The sequence below is a fragment of the Schistocerca nitens genome, chromosome 9 (assembly GCF_023898315.1).
Source record: "Schistocerca nitens isolate TAMUIC-IGC-003100 chromosome 9, iqSchNite1.1, whole genome shotgun sequence".
Taxonomy (NCBI): Eukaryota; Metazoa; Arthropoda; class Insecta; order Orthoptera; family Acrididae; genus Schistocerca; species Schistocerca nitens.
Genome location: NC_064622.1, coordinates 82,016,418 through 82,031,940, shown reverse-complemented (window position 1 = coordinate 82,031,940; position 15,523 = coordinate 82,016,418). Strand labels below are relative to the sequence as shown.

Below are 15,523 nucleotides of genomic sequence, written 5' to 3'. Positions count from 1 at the left end.
CTCTCGCTCCCCCCCCCCCCCTTCTCCCAACTTTCCTCTGCGCCGTGACCGATGCCCGGCAATGTAACGGATGGCCGTTAAGATGGTCGCGCGCTGTCAGAGGCGTGACGTCATGATGGATGCGCGCCTTGTCAGAAGAGTCGCGACAGACCAGGTGGTCCAGGACGGAGTTTCTCGTTGAGGCCGAGGCAGGTCAGGGGCCGCGTGGGAGGTTGCTCGCGCCCTGTGCTGTAGCCCGCCACGTTTTGTCAGACTTTTTTGTATTTTTTGTAAAGGAAAGGTTGCCTGAGACATGAACGAAGATGTACAGGCTTACTGCTGGAAGAATTAGAAATAAAATAAAAAATCAGAACATATAATTTTTAAATCTTCATGGAACATCAGCGATCGCACTTAATATTAGAATGGTGCATAAGTTGGTAGCGTTTTTACATAATCACAACTGATACACATAACAGAGACTTTAGTCAAATGTTCAAATGTCAAATGTTCAAATGTGTGTGAAATATTATGGGACTTAACTGCTAAGGTCATCAGTTCCTAAGCTTACACACTACTTAACCTAAATTATCCTAAGGACAAACACACACGCCCGAGGGAGAACTCGAACCTCCGCCGGGACCAGCCGCACAGCCCATGACTGCAGTGCCTGAGACCGCTCGGCTAATCCCGCGTGGCCAGGCTTTAGTCACCAATAATTTATTCTCCTTTACTACTTACAACAGTCTGCCAAGGCTGGTGTAACTTTTCGATTTCGCGACTGTAGAAATCACGTGGTTTTGAGCCGAATAATTCGTCGAGCCATGTTCGAAGCACATTTTCATCCGGAAAGGAAGTTTCTTCAAGGTTGTTCGGTAGAGAGCGGTAAAAAAATGGTTCAAATGGCTGTGAGCACTACGGGATTTAATATCTGATCGTCAGTTCAAATGGTTCAAATGGCTCTGAGCACTATGGGACTTAACATCTGTGGTCATCAGTCCCCTAGAACTTAGAACTACTTTAACCTAACTAACCTAAGGACATCACACACATCCATGCCCGAGGCAGGATTCGAACCTGCGACCGTAGTAGTCGCGCGGTTCCGGACTGAGCGCCTGAACCGCTAGACCACCGCGGCCGGCTGATCGTCAGTCCCCTAGAACTTAGAACTACTTAAACTTAACTAACCTAAGGACATCACACACGTCCAGGCCCAAGGCAGGATTCGAACCTGCAATCGTAGCAGTCGCGCGGTTCCCGAGTGAAGTGCCTAGAACCGCTCGGTCACTGCGGCCGGCAGAGAGAGGTAAAGTTGAAAATCTGAGGGTTCAAGGTCAGGTGAATAAAGTGGAAGGGGAATGAGTTCCCAATCCAACGCCTGTACAGTTTTTTTGTTGTTGTTGTTGTTGTCATTCCAGCGGAATGCTGGCGGGCTTTATCGTGTACTAGTATCGTTTCACGCAATCTTCCTGATCGTTATTCTTGGTTTGCGTCTACAAGACGTTTCAGTTATTGACAATAAATGTTAGCAGTCGTGGTTATATCTCAGGGAGGCAATTCGTAGTACACCACACCGCCGCTGTTCCAACAGATGCATAATATTATCTTTTGTCGATTTGTGCCGGTCTTGTACTTGGAGTTGCTGCTTCCTTTGGGCTCACCCATTCCTTCTACATCTAGATCTACATCTAAATTGATACTTCTGAAGCCAACGTACGGTGCGTGGCGAAGCGCACCACGTACCACTACTAGTCATTTACTTTCCTGTTCCACTCGCAAATATAGCGAGGGAAAAACGACTGTGCATGTGCCCCAATTTCTTGAACCTCATCTTCGTGGTCCTTACGCGCAACGTATGTTGGCGGTAGTAGATTCGTTCGGCAGTCGCCTTCAAATGCCGGTTCTCCAAATTTTCTCAATACTGTTCCTCTAACAGAAAGTCGCCTTCTCTCCAAGGATTCCCATTTGAGTCCACGAAGCATCTCCATAACGCTTATGGGCTGTTCGAGCCTCCCGGCAATAAATCTAGCAGCCCGCCTCGGTGCTTCGATGTCTTCCTTTAATCCTACGTGATACGGATCCCAAACACCGCAGCAGCCGTCAATAATAGGTCGCACCAGCCTCCTATATGCGGTCTCCTTTACGGGTGAACCACTCTTTCCTAAAATTTTCCCAAAAAACTGAAGTCGCCCATTCGCCCTTCCTACCACAGTCCTCAAATGATCCTTCAATTTTATGTCGCTTTGTAACGTTACGCCTAGATATTTAAACGACTTAACTGTGTCAAGCGGGACACTAGTAATACTATACCCAAACAGTACAGGTTTTTTCTTCCTGTCCATCCGCTTTAACTTACATTTGTCCACATTTAGAGCTAGCTGCCATTCATCACACCAACTAGAAATTTTGTGTAAGTCATTTTTTATCTTCCTACAGCCGCTCAATTTCGACACCTTACCGTGTACGATAGCATCATCAGCAAACATCCGTAGACTGCTGCACTCCCAGTCCGACAAATCATTTACTTACATAGAGAACAACAGCGGTCCTATCGCGCTGCCCTGGGCAGTCCTGGCTTTACCCTTGCACCTGGTGTACACTTGCCGCCGACGACAACATACTGGGTTCTACTACTTAAGAAATCTTCGAGACGTTCACGTATCTGGGAACTTATTCCATGCGTTCGTACCTTCATTAACAGCCTACAATGGAGCACCATGACAAATGCTTTCCGGAAATCTATAAATATGCAATCTCCGTGTTGCCCTTCATCTATAGTTCGCAGTACATCATGTGAGAAAACGGCAAGCTAAGTTTCGCACGAGCGGTATTTTCTAAAACCACGCTGATTCATGGACATGCTTCTCAGTCTCAACAAACTTTATTATATTCGAACCGAGAATATGTTCAAGGATTGTGCAGCAAACCGAAGTTTGCGGGTCCGTTCTTTTACCATGTTCATACATTGGAGTTACCTGTACTTTTTTCCATTCGCTTGAGACTTCGTGTTTGGCTAGAGATTCACGATAAATGCAAGCTAGGTAAGGGAGCAATGCCGTGGAGTACTCTTTGTATAATCGGCCTATGATTCCATCCGGACTTGGTGATCTATTTGCTTTCAAATCTTCGGTTGTTTCTGTTTGCCAGGGATGCTTATTACTACGTCGTCCATACGGGAGTCTGTCCGATGGTCAAATGATGGTGTGTGTGTGTGTGTACGATTCTCCTGTGTGGACGATTTCTTGAACGTGAGATTTAAAACTTCGGCTTTCATTTTGCTGTCTTTAGCTGCCACCAAGACGCCAACTAGGTGATGAATGGAAGCCTTAGACCCACTTAGCGATTTTACGGATGACCAGAATTTTCTCGTGTTCTCTGCTAGATCTTTCGCTAAGGTGTGACGGTGGTAGTTGCATGCTTCGCGCACACTTTTCGCGGACGCACCAATCTCTACTAACTTTTGTTTGTCGTCATTTGTGCGTTTTCTATTGAACAGCGTGTGCAACCGTCTGTGTTTCCTCAGGATCTTCCGCGTTTCGTTATTAAACTAAGATGGGTCTACCATCCTTTGTCCACTTACTACGCACATAAATTTCCAGACCACAATTTTCAACCTGCTTGAATTTTGCCCATAATTACTCTAAGTCCATTTTATTCGAACTACGTGATGTCGGTTCACTGCCTAAGTGGGATGCCAACAACTGTTTTATCTGCTCTATCTAGCGGAAACAGTCTCCTTGCCTTCTTGACTGATTTATTAAGTCTCGTAACCGTAGTTGCTACAATGACATCTTGATTGCTAATCCCCGTTTCTATATGACATTGTGATAAGACGCTGCCTATTTGTAGCTACAAGATCTAATTTCCATTATGTATGGACTGCCGAGCTAGCTGCTCAAGACAAGTTTACAGAAAACGTGTTCAAAAGTCTTTCCCATGACTGTCTATCTGTACCCTTCCCGCAGTGCAATGAATCCATAGACATCCCATCTGTAATCGGCTTGTTAAATTTCCCTCCAACAGGTATTGCATGGTCCGAGTATTTCCCCGCTACTGACCGTAGACTTCCTTTGAACTGTCACCGCGCGGTTGGGTGGCTGGTAAAAACATCCTACAATTAACTTGCTTTAAACTACATCTGTTATACGCGACCAATAACTTCACTTTCACACTTACCTTTGACCGCAGTAAAGATAATATATTTGTCGACTATAATGAACACTCCCCCGCCTATGGACTCTAATCTGTCTTTCCGATGAACATTCCACGATTCGCTAAATACCTCAGAGATCTCCACTTCGGGTTTCAGCCATCTCTCAGTCCAAAGAATAATTTGAGCGCGAGAACTTTCCTGGAGGGCAGTAAATCCGGGAAGTTTATTACCAAAACTTCGAGAGTTTATTGGCAGTCGAAGTGTCTTTACTCTGAACGTGGTCTGACTTGCCTTGCTGCGTATCGACTGGGGAGTGTTCATCAGAGCACCTCAAACTACCGTTTAACCTGAAAAACCCTCACGTGCACTCCACAAGCACTCAACTACAGGAGTAGCTGCTTCCTTTGAGTAGTGCACCCCTGACCTATCCACGGGAGTCCTATAAATCCCCACACGATAACTCACGTCCGGAAATTTGCAGCCAAGACCGTCACAGAGTCGACGAAGCATTTACTTTAGACCCTCCACTGGGCTGCAAGCCAAACGACCACGGTCAACTATGGGTACAATGCTGTACATTGCTAGCTCTGCTTGCACCCCGGCGTGAGGCCACCAGCCTTCACCACCTCCACCAGCCGCCTGTTTGAATTGAGGATGGCCTCGAAACCCATGTGACAGGCGTCTTTGGTGTCGACGTGAACCACAACTTACAGACGACTGCACCCTTCCTTTTCCTTATGTTAGTATAAAGACACCATTTGTCGTCATTAGTAACGACACAAGATGAGACAACTGATGACGAGCAAGCAGAGATGCACGTACGGCCACCTGCTGATTTTTTGTGATTTTGGTTTAGAGCGTGCCGTTCCCATACACTCGATTTTTGAACTTTCCCCGTTGCATGCTGGTGGCATGATCTCAGTCCTCACATTTGCCCATTCTCGAAGTACACTGATGTGGATCATTTTGGATTAACGCGTTCAAACGATCTTCATCAAACCTCAAAGGACTTCCTGAACGTGGGGAGTCACTAATATCAAAATGATCCTCCTCAAAACGAGAAAACCATTTTCCTGCTATGCTGTGTACAGTGACATTATCCCCATATAAGGCCCAAATACACTCCTGGAAATTGAAAAAAGAACACCGTGAATTCATTGTCCCAGGAAGGGGAAACTTTATTGACACATTCCTGGGGTCAGATACATCACATGATCACACTGACAGAACCACAGGCACATAGACACAGGCAACAGAGCATGCACAATGTCGGCACTAGTACAGTGTATATCCACCTTTCGCAGCAATGCAGGCTGCTATTCTCCCATGGAGACGATCGTAGAGATGCTGGATGTAGTCCTGTGGAACGGCTTGCCATGCCATTTCCACCTGGCGCCTCAGTTGGACCAGCGTTCGTGCTGGACGTGCAGACCGCGTGAGACGACGCTTCATCCAGTCCCAAACATGCTCAATGGGGGACAGATCCGGAGATCTTGCTGGCCAGGGTAGTTGACTTACACCTTCTAGAGCACGTTGGGTGGCACGGGATACATGCGGACGTGCATTGTCCTGTTGGAACAGCAAGTTCCCTTGCCGGTCTAGGAATGGTAGAACGATGGGTTCGATGACGGTTTGGATGTACCGTGCACTATTCAGTGTCCCCTCGACGATCACCAGTGGTGTACGGCCAGTGTAGGAGATCGCTCCCCACACCATGATGCCGGGTGTTGGCCCTGTGTGCCTCGGTCGTATGCAGTCCTGATTGTGGCGCTCACCTGCACGGCGCCAAACACGCATACGACCATCATTGGCACCAAGGGAGAAGCGACTCTCATCGCTGAAGACGACACGTCTCCATTCGTCCCTCCATTCACGCCTGTCGCGACACCACTGGAGGCGAGCTGCACGATGTTGGGGCGTGAGCGGAAGACGGCCTAACGGTGTGCGGGACCGTAGCCCAGCTTCATGGAGACGGTTGCGAATGGTCCTCGCCGATACCCCAGGAGCAACAGTGTCCCTAATTTGCTGGGAAGTGGCGGTGCGGTCCCGTACGGCACTGCGTAGGATCCTACGGTCTTGGCGTGCATCCGTGCGTCGCTGCGGTCCGGTCCCGGGTTGACGGGCACGTGCACCTTCCGCCGACCACTGGCGACAACATCGATGTACTGTGGAGACCTCCCGCCCCACGTGTTGAGCAATTCGGCGGTACGTCCACCCGGCCTCCCGCATGCCCACTATACGCCCTCGCTCAAAGTCCGTCAACTGCACATACGGTTCACGTCCACGCTGTCGCGGCATGCTACCAGTGTTAAAGACTGCGATGGAGCTCCGTATGCCACGGCAAACTGGCTGACACTGACGGCGGCGGTGCACAAATGCTGCGCAGCTAGCGCCATTCGACGGCCAACACCGCGGTTCCTGGTGTGTCCGCTGTGCCGTGCGTGTGATCATTGCTTGTACAGCCCTCTCGCAGTGTCCGGAGCAAGTATGGTGGGTCTGACACACCGGTGTCAATGTGTTCTTTTTTCCATTTCCAGGAGTGTATTTCTGCTTGCCTCCTCTGCTGTCTCCCCTATACTGAACTCAAACAGAAGAATATGTAGGCACTGCTCCGATCTGTCCACTTGGTACTCCATTTTCTACCGTCCACAGCTCCACTCAGTATCTCCAAATGATGAAATAACAATATGTAAACTCAAATAACAGTGAACTGCAAACAAAAAGTAGCAAATAAGACCATAGAAACCAGAATACCAACATTCAAAACAAAAACGCAGTGAACGTATGCACCAACTTAATATTTTAATAAAAAGCAGCCCGTATAGCAAAAAACTTTGATTTTCAATTCCGGTATCCGGCTTAGGTCTATAAAACCGTCCTTAGACCAAGGCTCTGGATACTTGAGTGTCTGGTTTAGAGAGTAGCTGTGTAGAACCGATTGGTATCTGTCACAAGGCTCTTGAGAAGTGCCTTAAAACGTATTACGATCTGAACTGCTTTTTATAACAAAAAATGACAACGATATTTTTCTGTAGATCGCCACCTAGTCGTGACAATATCAGAGGCTAAAGTACGAGAGACAGTGTGCAGAGTGCGCGAACGTTTAGTGTCAAAATTCTACACTCGTTTGTAAGCTCATCAGACGAGATATTAGCGCACTGGCGGCTTTGGAGCGGTGTAGACTCTGTAGGACTCCTGTCATTGGTAGTGCGACCCTCTACCGCTGAGGTGAGTCGTAGCAGAGAAGTGGTGTGTATGTGGAAGTCGGTTATATGGAATCAACGCACTTAAGATATACTGACATGGAGACGTGACGAAATGTCTCTGTAGTGACTGACGATTCGCACATTTTCACAACACAACTTTTATTTATGTACGTTTACAAGTTTGATGACTGAACACCAAAATAAAGGTAACAATAACGGTGCCAGTAAAAGTCTCCTAATTGAGGCAAACAAAAGTTCACTTCTACATTTCCACAAAGGTTCGTGGTAAACCACACACACTAGTAAAAGTTCAATACAGAGACGAAGACGTAATCTTCAGAGGTCGAAGTCCACGAGATCGGCATCCGGAGTGAACTGAACTTCAGGGCTGGTTCTAGCCCCTAAATAGCTGTCTCCATCCAATCAGGTTTTGGCGTAATGACACTTCCTGCAGGCTGTGGCTCGAGCTCCCCCTGCAGGAAGTAGAGCTCGGCATGTCTGTTTCCATTATCTTGTATGTAAATAGCCGGTGTTTACCATGATGCTTTTGGTACGACTTGGACATAGACAACCCCATCCCCTGTGGTGTAACATGGGTTGCTTGGCTTCGGCATAACAATCTCAAAGGTGCTATCCTCTTCGGGTGTGCCCATGGGCATACCGTGGATGAACTTACTCGACTTGTTGATATATCAAAGTGAACTGTTCAACGTGTCTGCAAGGAATGGATTACCACTTGCGATCTCGTAACAAGCCGCAAGAAAACTGTAATGGATTGGCGCTGGAGACGAATTTCACGCGTTGTCAGTGACATTCCGTTTCAAACCCAACTTACCCTGCTGCTGTCAATGAATGCAAATTCGTCTCAGCCAGTTTCCTATCTATCATCGCAAACGGAAATGCATTCAGTGGATATCTGGGGTCTTACACTCAGGTGCGAATCCAATTTTCGGTTCTGGGATAGGGAGGGGCCGGCCGAAGTGGCCGTGCGGTTAAAGGCGCTGCAGTCTGGAACCGCAAGACCGCTACGGTCGCAGGTTAGAATCCTGCCTCGGGCATGGATGTTTGTGATGTCCTTAGGTTAGTTAGGTTTAACTAGTTCTAAGTTCTAGGGGACTAATGACCTCAGCAGTTGAGTCCCGTAGTGCTCAGAGCCATTTGAACCATTTTGATTGGGAGGAGTGTCACAGTTTATTTCTTCCACCCCTTCTCCTCCAAATATAACTTCCCTTTACCACCGCTTTTAACGTCTCACAGAGGTATACGATTTTAAAAACAGTATCAATAAAATATTTTAATACAATAAAGTATTTAATTATCGTAAAATACGTTTTAATCAGAATGGGACGGAAAACGGTAAACGTGGTACACGTGTACAAACAACTAAATGATTACAATTTCAGAAAACTTGGATGAGAAACACTCGTCGGCCTGGCATCTCATTGACTGAAGTAGAATTTTCTCGGCCTGTAACCTCTTTGACTGAGGTAGAATTGTCTTCAGTGACGAGTTGGGCTTCGGACTGAGCTCCGACGACCAGCAAAGCGTGACTGGCGACGCCCCAAACAGCGGTAGGGTGGCAGTCTCACTGTCACCCACCTTGCGACCCGACAGCTGGGAGTGATGGTCTGGAGTAGCATTTCTTTCCGTAGCAGGACCCCTGCGGCTGTCATCCTTACAGCACATTTGCGATATTCCACGCCCCTTTCCATTGTCCTCCGTGACATGCCATCCGGGGCTTACATTTCAGCAAGATAACGCCCGCCTGCACGCGGCGAGAGTTTCTAGTGCTTGTTTTCGTGCTCGCCAAACTTCATCTTGGCCAGAAAGGTCGCCAGGTCTCTCCACAGTTCAGAACGTTTGGAACATTACGGGCAGCGCCCTCCAACCAGCTCGGGATTTTGGTGATCCAAGGGGCCGGTTGCACTTAATTTGTCACGATATCCCTTAGGAGGACATTCAGCAACTGTGTCAATCAATGCCAAGCCGAATAACTGCTTCCACGAGGGCCAGGGGGGAACCAATATATTACTGACTTGCTCAATAGTGAAGCTCTTTCTCTTGAATGAATTATCCAATGACTGGAATTTCATTTGTCTCTGCATGTACATAACATGTTGTGATTACGGAGCCATTCGAATTATTCCTTCGTGGTGCTTCTTTTTTGTCTTAGAGCGTAGGTCAAATGTTTTATTGCAATAACTCCTTATTCGCTGCAAGGCTAATTTCTGGAAGCCTAAATCCAGCTCCTGTTGATAAATTGTACTTACATGCCAGGCATCGCACCTTGTGATATGCGAAGGGAAGTAGCAGCAAATGCTAAAAGGAAGACACTCGAAGAAAATGAGTTACATCTGCTGCGTTGACATGCCCACGAAGACCAAGGTTGTAGACTAGGAACAGCCACGAAGACCTAGGCTGAAGTCTAGGAAGAACGTTTTACGGTCAACATTTGCACCAAATACATCAACCAAGCAAGCAGAGAAAAAGCCAAAATAAGTCATCTCCAAGCCAGGCACAATAGAATACTGTAGCAGTTGTTGCATGCGTTGCATGCATAACAAAGTGTGTTGCAGTTGTTGCATGCAGTTTTAGCATGTCTGTCTATGTGTAAATTCCTTTCATTTCCTTACCTGAAATTGTAAATTTATAGAATCCTATACGTATGTTCCTGACTAATAAACAGTAACTTGCCTTAGCGTGAAGTTCAAGACATCACAACTGAGGAAAAACATAGCCTTTGAAAAGCACATGTCCGAAAATTTGAGAAGTACTTGCGTCATACTGGTGTGCAAACGTAAAGACGAAAGTAATTTAGGTATTATGTGGCCCTGCCACGTAGCATAGCATTGAACATACGTGGAAAGGACTATTACGGAATAATAAAGAAGATAACCGAATGAAATACGCAATGAGATGAACAGAAATGGCACTTCTATGCAAATACAATAATAACATCGAACTCACAGCGAATTACTATTGTTCCCTGGACATTACAAAAGGGAGGACATGGTTCTTAATAGGATGTCTGATCAGCATGGACGGCACTCCACGTTCTGCGACGTGCTCCCGTGCTCCTGAGTGGTTCTTGTGGCAGGGCGCGCCATTCGTCCAACAGCGGCTGACAACTGCTGGATGGTTGTTGGTACACGTGGACGTGCTGCAGTACGTGGTCCCACGTGTGCTCGTTGGGATTCAAGTCGGCGGAAACGGGTAGCCCAGTCCATCAGCCGAATATCCTCTATGGCGAAAATGTAGTATGCAAGATCGTCTTCGGTACGGATTATTCCTGATTATCTGTTTGAACAGCTAAAACTGTCATCTTCTGATCTTTAAACATCTTGTTGTTATACATTTTGTTCCATTATGACTGTATCACACAACAACAAGTTTTTTAAATATCGGTAGATTACAGTCTTAACAATTGAAACAGGCAATCGAGAATAAATAGTACTGTACCCGAACTCGGCTATTAAATTCTCACCAAATCAATTACGGATCGCTCTTTCGCTAAGTATTAGAAATTTCAGTCGAATATCATCTCTTTCAAGAGCTGCTCCACCTGTGCTCTTGGATGAGGTCGCTCGTTGACGCTCTTAAAAATGAAGTCAAAGCTGAATACGCCCCTGAAAAGACGCACATGGGGACGGAGTACAGTATCACAATAACCAGCGACTGTACTGCATTTCATAGATTTGCAGGCCAGTGCGCCCAATGCTACGTTATGGTTCTCCACATCATAACACCTGGCCATCAAAACGGCAATGTTCGTCGACGTTCCTGGGTGCGTTGCGTGTTTTGCACATCTCGTCCTTTGAGGGTACGGCCAGAATTCCGTACGCTGTTACTCCGTTCATTAGGTGGCAGTGTAGAAATGTATCGAATGCGTTCCGATAGTCGAGGAACACGGCACCTACCTGGGCGCCTAGATCTATTGCTTTCTGGGTCTCGTGGACGAACAGTATGAACTGGGTTTCACAGGATCGTTGTTTTTAGAACCCATGTCGATTTCTACAGAGGAGATTTTCGGTCTCCGGAAATGTCATGATGTGCCAAATTGTTCCACAACTCTACAAGAGATCGACGTCAGAAATGTAGGCCTAGAGTCTCGTGGTCTTTTCGACGACCGCTTTTGGGCATGACATGCGTTTTATTCCAATGGAGCGATCTAATGCACAATGTTGCTAGAAGGGGAGCAAGTTCTTTCGCATACTCCGTCATGTGTGTCATTTACGGCACGGCGGACCTCAGTACAACACTCGGCGAGAGAATGGTCAGACTGGGATTCACTGGGAGAATCCTCGAGAAATGTAGTCCACCCATTAAGCAGGCAGAAAAGCAGAGCGCTTCATTACAGGTTCATTTAGTAAGCACGTAAACCTCACGGGCGTTACCAAGCTAGGCATTGTGCTTCGCGGTGTAGTTTACTGTTGAAATTCCGAGAGCGCACTTCCCTAGAAGATTCAACCGAGGTATTGCTTCCTCTTACGTATATCTCGAGGGAAAAAGTGTTAGACGAGATTATCAGCTTCGAAAGACGCTTGGTGTGTGGACTGTGAGGTTAAGTCTTTCTGTTACCCTGCCCCCCCAAACAAAAATCTCCGATAGGTTACTACCATTTCTGTGCTTCTCACTGAAAGGATGGGTGTGGTTAGAAGTGTTATAAACTGTGGGAGAAACCATCTTAAAAACGCCTCGCCTCTCTTTCGGTCTTATCTCAGTTCTCCTTAACAGGAAAAAAGGGTGACAGTATAAAAGAGCTCTCAGTTAAACTGTGTGAGCATCTAATTGGACAGTAAATACACGTGATATTTTACAAGGTTCTGTCTTAGGACCCTTACTTTTTCTCACATATTAACGTAATTTCCTTAGTAACATTATCAGATGCTAAGTTTCTTTTGTTTGAAAATGATACAGACACTGGGATAAAACGGTTATCGAGTAGACCTTTAGTTCAACGAAGTTTTCAACGAAGTTTTCATCGATAATAAATTCTCTACAGCTAAGTTTTCTTCGGAACCGAGCGACGCGGCACAGTGGTTAGCACACGGAACTCGTATTGCTTAGACGGTTTCATATTCCCGTCGACCATCCAGACTTAGGTTTCCCGTGATTTTCGTAAACCTCTCCAGGCAAATGGCAGGTTGGTTTCTTGGAAAGATCGAATTCTTCCCCAGCCTTTTGTAATACGAGCTTGTGTTCTGTCTATAATGACGTTACTGACGACTGGACGTTAAACTTTTAATCTTTCTTTATTCGTCATCAGAGTATGGAAAGATAAGATATGTGTATGTAATTCCGAACTTGTAAGAGATTTCCACCAAATAGAGGTCTAAAATATCATGATAAGCAAACATAAGAGGTTAACATTGTTAAACTCTTTGGATTACATAGTGAAAAGGAATTCAGATGGAATCAGCATACAGCAGAATTCTTGGAACACTTACGTAAATATTTATTTTCAAGAAGGATATTGTTGGGCAAATAAGAATAAAAAGGGCATAACATATTTATGTTAAATTTATTTCATAACATCAAACAGGATATTATTTTTGTGTAACTCACCAAGTCAAACTAATGTTTTCGGAGTGTAAAATCTTGTGGATTTTAAGAACGTCCCACTGAGACTTGTAAATGTTTCCCAATGAGAAACCCCTGTTCATAAAACCAATACTAGAAATAAGAACAATCTACACAAAGATTTAAAGTTAGTTACTTTGGATCTGAAAGATGTTCATTATTCAGCTCACCAGCAGCCGTAAAATAGTCAATTAACTTGAGTGTTGCATTAAGTCTGAAGTCTTCATTCCTTAATTGTATTAATGTGATGTGTGTGAGTGTTATAGACTGACTTATGTTTGACGATGCGTGGCTACAACAGTTAAAGAATTATCTTGAACATTTCAGACATTTTTTATTATTTTTTACTGTCACTTTTCTGACTGGTTTGATGTGGCCCGCGATGAATTCCTCTCCGGAGCCACGCTCATAATCTCAGAGTTGTACTTGCAAGCTACGTCCTCAATTATCTGCTGGATGTATGCTAAACTCTGTTTTCCTCTACAGATTTTACTGTTCACATCTTCTTCGAGTACCATGGAAGTTATTCCCTGGTAGTGTTTTAACAGATGTCCTACCATCCTCTCTCTTCTTCTTCTTCTCAGTGTTTTCCATGTATTCCTTTTCTTGCCGATTGTGTGGAGAACCTCTTTATCCCTTGCCGCTTATCAGTCGACATAATTTTCAACATTTTTCTGTGCACCACATCTCAAATGCTTCGATTCTCTTCTGTTCCAGTTTTCCCACAGTACATATTCAAATCCTGTACAGTGCCATGCTCAAACACTCTGAGAAACTTCTTCCTCAAATTAAGTCGAGTGTTTGGTACTAGTAGACCATTTTTGCGATAAATGTCCTCTTTGCCTGATAGTCTACTTCTTATACCTAAACTTTTGTCGTTCGTGATGGTTTGCTATCAGCTCTGGTTGGAATAATCCTATCACTGAACTGTTAACCTTGCTGTTAATGACGAATCGTACTCCCATTACACCATATTCTGCTGGTATTGTTATTACCTTATATTCCTCAGACGAGAAATTGTATCTTTGTTTTCTTTTAACTCCACTGACCCCCGCTATTATCTAGACTGAGACTTTACATTTCCATCTTCAAACTTTCTAGCTTCCCTGCCACATTCAGATTTTTTACTCGCAAAATGTCATCCTTGCTTTGATTATTCAGGTTTTTATCTTGATCACTCCCTCCTTTGGCAATCCCCTACGCGAGATCTTAACGGGAGATTAACTGGAATGTTTTCCAATGAAGAGTCGTGACACTCAAACTCAGGCGACGTGTCCAGTGAATGTATGGTTAATGCAGTGCTTTCTTTAAGCTTCTGCATCCTCGTACCGCTGATCATATGTGATTCTTCCTCCATTAACAAGGGCAAGACGGTGCACCGAACCTTTGTCTGCTCTTTCGTCCTCTTTGACAAGTTCGTTGGCAAAATGAGGCACGTTTTGATAACTAGCCAAATATGATGTCCCCAGACCGTGGCGAGGAATTTAAGGTGTATATGTTGGTGATAAGTTTGGTGTTAATTTCTAAATAAAGTATTTCAGATAATCGATTCATTTCACGTCCTTCAATATCATTTCACAAGGCTTCTGTGAAATGACTATTAGCTTAGTTATTCTTTTGTGAATATGTGTTTATACACTGACGGAAATAAAACCTCAGCACCAAGAAGGAGATCTGTGACATAAACGAAAGTTGGTACGCGTCTTTCTACATCTGAAAAATGATGTCTATTCAAATTTCGCACCAGTTGGACAAAAGTGGCGTTAGTAGCGCCACTATAGTGATGCATATCAGATATGCGTTAGATACACGCTGTAACGGTCGTTAGCGCTAGTTACGTTTGAGAGAGGGTGTTTTAGTTGATGTTAGTAAATTCTTTAAGGCGACAAAGACACCGTTACCAACACCTCACTGAGCTCGAAAGAGGTCATGTAAAAGGGCTACGAGAAGCTGGATGTTCCTTCTGCAATACTACAGGAAAACTTGGCAGGAATTATCCACTGTACATGTTTGGTGGGAGCGGTACTCACGAGAATGTTCAGTCGCAAGAAGACCGGGTTCCGAACGGCCCCGTGGCATTACTGAGAGGGAAGGCCATCGTGTTCCGTCTATGGTTCTGGCGTTTCTTACTCCATCTGCAGTAGCAACTTGAGCAGTAGTTGGCACCACAGTGACAACTGAACTGTTGCACGTCCGTTACTACAAGGACAGTTCCAAGCAGACGTCCTGTAGCGTGCATTCCACTGACCATTAACCGCCGCCGTTTGCGACTTGGGTAGTGTCAAGCGAAAGCTCGTCGGAGGGCAGGGTGGAGGTCTATGGTGTTTTTAGCTGTATTCTGGTTCTGCCTGGGTGCCAGTGATGGCCGTGTGTTGGCCAGAAAGAGGCCAGTTGGGGACCTGCAATCAACATGTCTAGACACACTGGACCTACACCGGGAGTTATGGTCTGAGGTGCGATTTCATGTGACAGCACGAGCAATCTCGTGGGTCCCCCACGCACCCTGACTGCAAATTTGTACGTCTGGTGATTCGATCTGAAGTACTCCCATTCATGAACAGGATTCCAGGGGGTGGTTTCCAGCAGGATAGCGCTTGCCTACATA

At 45.5% G+C, this 15,523-nt stretch overlaps 1 protein-coding gene across 1 annotated transcript in view; it reads left to right on the top strand.

Moving 5' to 3' along the window:
* LOC126203210 (cuticle protein 19-like) overlaps window positions 1-15,523 on the top strand; it is a 549,356-nt gene that overhangs the window by 507,221 nt on the left and 26,612 nt on the right. The gene's annotated exons all lie outside the window — the stretch shown is intronic.